The sequence below is a fragment of the Aulostomus chinensis genome, chromosome 2 (assembly GCF_037954235.1).
Source record: "Aulostomus chinensis isolate RoL2024-O1b breed Wild chromosome 2, RoL_Achi_v1.0, whole genome shotgun sequence".
Lineage (NCBI taxonomy): Eukaryota > Metazoa > Chordata > Actinopteri > Syngnathiformes > Aulostomidae > Aulostomus > Aulostomus chinensis.
This window is the reverse complement of record NC_141321.1, coordinates 29,330,429-29,336,698: the sequence shown is the minus strand read 5'-3', so window position 1 is coordinate 29,336,698 and position 6,270 is coordinate 29,330,429.

The following is a 6,270-nucleotide window of genomic DNA, read 5'->3' as shown; positions in this document are numbered from 1 at the left end:
GTCCAGCAAGTAAAGAACACAAACCCGCATTCACTGATGCCTCTGACTGTTGCACAACAATAACACAGTGGGGCTATTTGCTGTGCTCATTTTGATCCAAATGAAGGATTCGTGTGTGTTTGTGTGTGTGTGTGTGTGTGTGTGTGTGTGTGTGTGTGTGTGTGTGTGTGTGTGTGTGTGTGTGTGTGTGTGTGTGTGTGTTTGAGGAGGGGGGATCCAGCAGTAGAACGAGATGTTTAAGCCATTGATTCACCTTTGGTTCAAAACCGCAGTATCTAATTATAGCCATGGGAATCTAGTCAAGGCCATGGTATTTCAGGGCTGGATAAAGAGACAACATTTTGCAGTAACTATGCTCTGCTCTACATGAATCATATTCCCTGTGTGGTTTGGCAGCCATTAAAACAGATAGAATGCCCTTTCTCAGTCAGAAGCCACGGGCTAGTGTACCTCCATTGTACCAGAAAGGTTAACGTTTTTTGACAACGTCTGAGTGATCAACACAGACTGCGGTAACATACTAAAAGCACATAACTAAATCAGGAACAGCTTAAAGGCTATTTCACCAGTAATTAAAGCAAACATGCTTTAAAGCTATGGTATTTGCATTTCAGGTGGAAATGAAAATCAAAGATATATGGCACTGAGCATCTAACCCAGCAGTACTTGGCATCCAATGAAAGTGTTGCTTATGCATATATCAGCTCCATCAAAGACGAGGGGGAAGGTGGGGGATGGTGTCTTTGTGAGGGAGAAGAGGAGGGGGTGCTCTCTGAAGCACACAACCTCATTATTCAGGAACAGCACATCCACTTCATTGTTCTTCAAATCAGTCCAAACTCATCGGGCTCCTCCGAAGCCTTCTGAAGAGAACAGAGATGCTTTATGTTTTAAAGGGCCGATGAGATTTCCAGAATGATCAGTCAAGAGTGCCATTATTGCTTTTTTAATCATCTTTATTGTCAAGGACATTGATATGATTTCTCTGTTCATTTGTCATTAGCAATTCAAGTGATACAACACAGATGTCTTGTGAATTCTGCGAGAGGCCGCTTGGAGATGATAGTGAAGGATATGTTGGGAGTATTATTGCCCAGAAGGCCAGAGCACACTGCAAATTATTTGGTTCTTACCAGCATGAAACAACAACAACTGACATTTAGAAGTGTTGGATAATTTATCTTGCTTTAAGAGTTAATTTCTTATTTTAAGTGTTTAACTTTACACTATAATTGTATTTCTAGATTTAACAATCTTACTTCAAGAAATCTTGTCACGTGAAATTCTCTTGCTGCATGGACGGATAATTTCACTTGTTTAGAGCACGTTTTCCCTCAGCTTTAAGGTTTGTATCCTGTTTTTAGACACCCCCCCTTTTGCGGTGTAGTGCGGTGAATCATTCCCAGAAATGTAAACTGATTTCAACAAACAGGGAAGTGGAAGAGACGGTCCACTGTGTTGCAGCGTGCCTGCTTGGCAAGCGCCCTGCAGTGGAGTGTGCAGGACAAATAATGGCAACACAAAGCAGCCTGCTCATGTTGGTCCTCCCACCAGTGTTTCATATAAATATGCACTAACTATTCTCCTGCAGCCACATCAATCATGGTGGATATGACAAGGCCCCTTTGTTCCAGACAAAGAGTGTAAACACAGCTGGAGCATGCTGGGGGAACCTTTCCCTCCCCTATCTTGCCACTACACCTGTCGGACACACTGCATCAAAACCTCATTTAGAGCTCTGATTATCCTAATGACACCAATGTCTTTTCCCACTCTAGCCATTATCGGTTAAATCCACCCTCCCCTAATCAAAGACACAGTGAACACATGGTCAAGCATGACAAGGATCCCCCCCCCATCCCAACTCCCAACCCCCAACACACACACACACCCACACACACGCGCGCACGCACACACAGGAGTGCATCATTCTGCCATTTATCATTCTGTTTATTCTGGCATTATTTATTTCACAATGATTTCCCTGAAGAGTTCTTTAAAATTACTTTACATCTGAGTACACTGGTATACTAGGATTGCACACGTATTTGCAGTTAAATTGAGCCACAAATTAGATATTGATACACTGGATCAGCATTCATTATGCAGACATAGAAGTGGTGCATATAGACACGATTAGACACTAATTTCTTCCACTTTTCCAGTCTCTGTCTCATTTAATGTCACTGCAAACCTCCATCAAAAAATAAAATTTTTTTTTTTACATGTACATTGGTGCTAATACCGTAGTTAACCCAATTTCACTCTGTTGAACATTGATTGCTTTCCATTATTTGTATTTGCCTGTTTGTATTTATTGATGTCATTATGTGTGCTTTTGATTGCTTTTATTCAAATCAACTACTCTTTGGTCACTTGTTTCTGTGCCACTCAGTACACTGTTTCAAAGCACTGTGTTTCACAATACCGCTTCTCAGTACCCTGTTTCACAATACTGCTTCTTTGTACTACATCACTGTACGATTTCACAGTACTGTTTCGTAACTTTAACCCAATCTACTGTGTTTTCCAAGCGTTAACCAAGTTTCGCTTGTGCCTAAACATAATTGTGCAGCGAAAGTGTTTGATTCCAACTCGCGTGTCCTGGTTACAACATCGCATGCCAGCACCTGACCGCCCTCTAACTGAATTGACTCATACAACTTTTTTTTTTTTTTTAATTTCCAGAGCGAGTTTAAATTAGAGAGGTTGTCATCGGGGAACCATTTTCCAAACTACATAACAACATTACCTCACACCAACAGCTGTACATAGATGAGCGGCAATTTTCACGTGTCCATCTCAGAAGGATTCTGATGGAGTTCTCTTGTACGTGTTTCTTTTGATGTCCTAAGACAAGTTGCTCCACCATGTACTGCAGTATGGAGAGGTTGTGGCTATTTCACATATTTCTATGGCTGGTTCAGTGGTGCCTTGGGCAAATTTGCATGCGAGTGCAACGTACGGTTGATCTTGAATGGAACATAGCATTGTGTCCATATTTGGCCAAGATCAAAATTACAGACTTATTCTATAATAGCAATTTATCAAATGACGATGTGAGATGTTGCAGAGGACAAACCAACTGAGAATTATCAACCTGAATCTTCAGCTTTCTAGTGAGCTAAATGTGACTGTTCAACCATCCGGACTGCAACTTTACTATTTGGGCTCACTCTCATGAGTCTCCTGGTGTTGTTTCAGGCTGCAGCAGCCAGCTGTTTTTAGTAAAGAGCTGTAAACACCACCTGTACAGTGTCTGCTCATCGCCAGCAGTTAACAGAGACAGTTATTTGCAACCTGTGGCTGGTGAGCACAGTGAAGCATTAAGGAGAGAAAAGGACTGATTATTCCCTCAGGAGTTAATAAAGACCAAAACACTAAATGAATGATAAAACAAATCTGTGGGGTTGTCATGACCATTTAGTAGGCCAACCATAAATGTCAACCACATGATGGCTCCAGAGTGAAAGGCAGGGTTCACCAGGCTCACTCTGATATGCCAACCTTGATCAAAGTGGTGAACACACTGATATTATTGCCTCTCGTAGACCAGAAACCACACGGCTAAAGAAGCTTCGTCATTGTGCCTGAAAGCTGACGTAAAATCTTTCATATCCTTCACTCATGTGGTTCATTTCAGTTTAAAAGGCCTATGCAAACATCTTTAGTCATCCATTTAAACAGCGCCATTTTGCATTTTTGTATTCTGCTGGTATCTCTGAAGAAAAAGAACCTGATCAAGAATTCTGCACAAGCTTTAAATGTCAATGCACCTTTTTCATGGCAGAAATTTGGAATTGCCAAAGCAAGAATAGCACATGTGCGAAGAATAATAAGATGAACAATGGCTCTATTCCATTTATTGTCTCATGACGGTGAGGGGATCTAGCTCTCCAATATTAAAAGCAACTGTTATTATTTCCACCTGGGCTATTTCTACTCTGACAAGCCAGAATATCTTCCATGACAAGGGTCAATCGTAACTGAAAACATGCTGTACTTTTTTTTTTTTTTTTTTTTTTTTCAAAACCAATCAGGCTCTAAATGTAGTTCAGCAAAAGTGTATATTCAGCGATATAACCAGTTAATGGAATGGAAAAAGCATTGGACAAGCAGAAGTTCCACTAACAAAAGTTTAATAGCATTTAGTGTTCATTATTTAGTCAGTGATTCGGTCAACCAATTCCCCCTGTCAAAATAAAGGTAGTGTGAAGTAAATCGTTGTAGGCCTGAGCTACATGACCCAGTTGACCTTGCAGGGATAATGCATTGTTGCTGATATTGAGAGTATGAGAGTGGAGAAAATTCAATTTTGATTCAGCGGAGTAGTTTCAAGTGATTTCTGCCTAATGGAATGGGGGAGATGTTGCATACAGAGGTCACCCTGGACTGGCTTTCTTCCTTTGCTGGCTTCTATCATGATTTCCTAAATGTAATTTGTTCTGTATTTTCCAAACACTGGTACATACAGTATTTGTGCTTTGTTTGGGGGTTAGATGCTTCACATTCCTTCATGCTACGCTGAAATGCATCTAAATATTAAAATGTCTGATCTGCGACTGATTGTCTTGATACAAAAAAAAAACAGCTGTGCCATTGTATCTGGTTGACTGTGACACATTTAAAGCCATTGTCTACATTTTCAAAGCAGAGGCAGCTGTGTATTTACCTGCAACATATTTATTGAAACACTGACACAGTTGTATGTTTCTCAAATCATCAATGTAACACAGACAATAAAATAGACAAAAAAGAATATTAACAATAAAACACTTTAAGTATCATGGAGAAAAAGACACTTGTACTTAAATATTCAGATAAACCCCCAAAAAAATGTTTTGCAGTTCATGAAAAAAAAAAGGAAATTTGCATTGAAAATTGCATACGAAATATCTGAAATATTCAAGGGCTCGTCCAATATTTCCAGTCTATGACTGATAGCTGGTACTGATTTGAAGTCACCTGACATGGAAGCTATTAAAAACAAACTGCAGAAGTAGTTGCAGCACTGAAAGTAAACAAGGTAAACAATTACTCCGAGGCTTTGCGCTCTTGCAGAGTGCTGCAGTTCTTGCAGCAGGGCAGAAGTCAGCATAAACACAGTAATCCAGCCCCAGGCTGCAGCAGATACAAAGGCATCACTGACGCTTCAGTCCTGCAGTCAGCTGCTGTACCTGGGTTCATTTTCCATGTCCATGTCATAACCCCACCGCAACCATGGAGCATCAGCTACTCACGCTGTCAGCCATCTGCCCTCTACAGAGTAAACTAGGATTCATCCATGAGGAGAATACTTCGAAAAAGAACCTGAAGATGAGATTTTGTTCCTCGAGTCAGTTAAGATGAAAAACTGCATTTGGGTCAAGACAACAGGGAGGGCGTCAAGCTCTTTGATCAGCCTCCCTGAGACGTTTTGGACACTTTTTGCAGAAATTCTTGTGATTGTGCAAACCAGTCGTTGGATCCTCTGTTAGGGTGGCTCATCAACTGGTTCCTTGGGTGGCATGGTTACATGTGGCCTGTGGTTGTGAGGCTGCCAACCTCTCAGGAAACAATGAGCTTATGCATGTGAAATGAGCATTCAACTGACAGACTACAGCTCTGGTGGACATTCCTGTGGTCAGTACGCCAATTCTCCTCTCCTCAAAAAATTGTCGCATCTGAGGCTTTGCGTTGTCTGGTATACAACATCCGTCAGGTGGAAGTTGGATTTCATGGAAAATGGGAAGTTAAAATGTGGATTTAGGGAGCAAAATTTTTGAGAACTAAAAGTCTGATATCAAAAGAAACTATAGATGTTTTACTCAATCTTCTGAGTTTCTGGAAGCAGAAAAAACATTGTTGTATTTATAATTTTATATCATCAGCTCCTGGAAATATGAAATTAAATCTGATTTTATTTTATTACTGCAAAACACCCTGAAGCTTCAAATTCCTCCACCACAATTGAAGTTAATACGATTTCCTGTACTAAGCTCCATATCTATTAAACTTCTGATTCTGAGATGGAGACATGACTAAACCTCATTGCAGTTTGTAATAAACCGAATGATAACTGTCAATATTGAGCCAAGGTCTCAACTAATCATTTATCATTTCTATACAGACAGAGAAAAAGTCCTTGCGGTGCTGCCTGCGTGTTCTCATTCTCTTCCGTGCCAGACCTCTGGACTTACTTTAGCGAGATCTTATCAAGCTGCTGCTCTGTTTACAAATTCTGTTAGGAGACAGAGAAGACCACAATTCTCCACAGAGGAATGTAGGCTA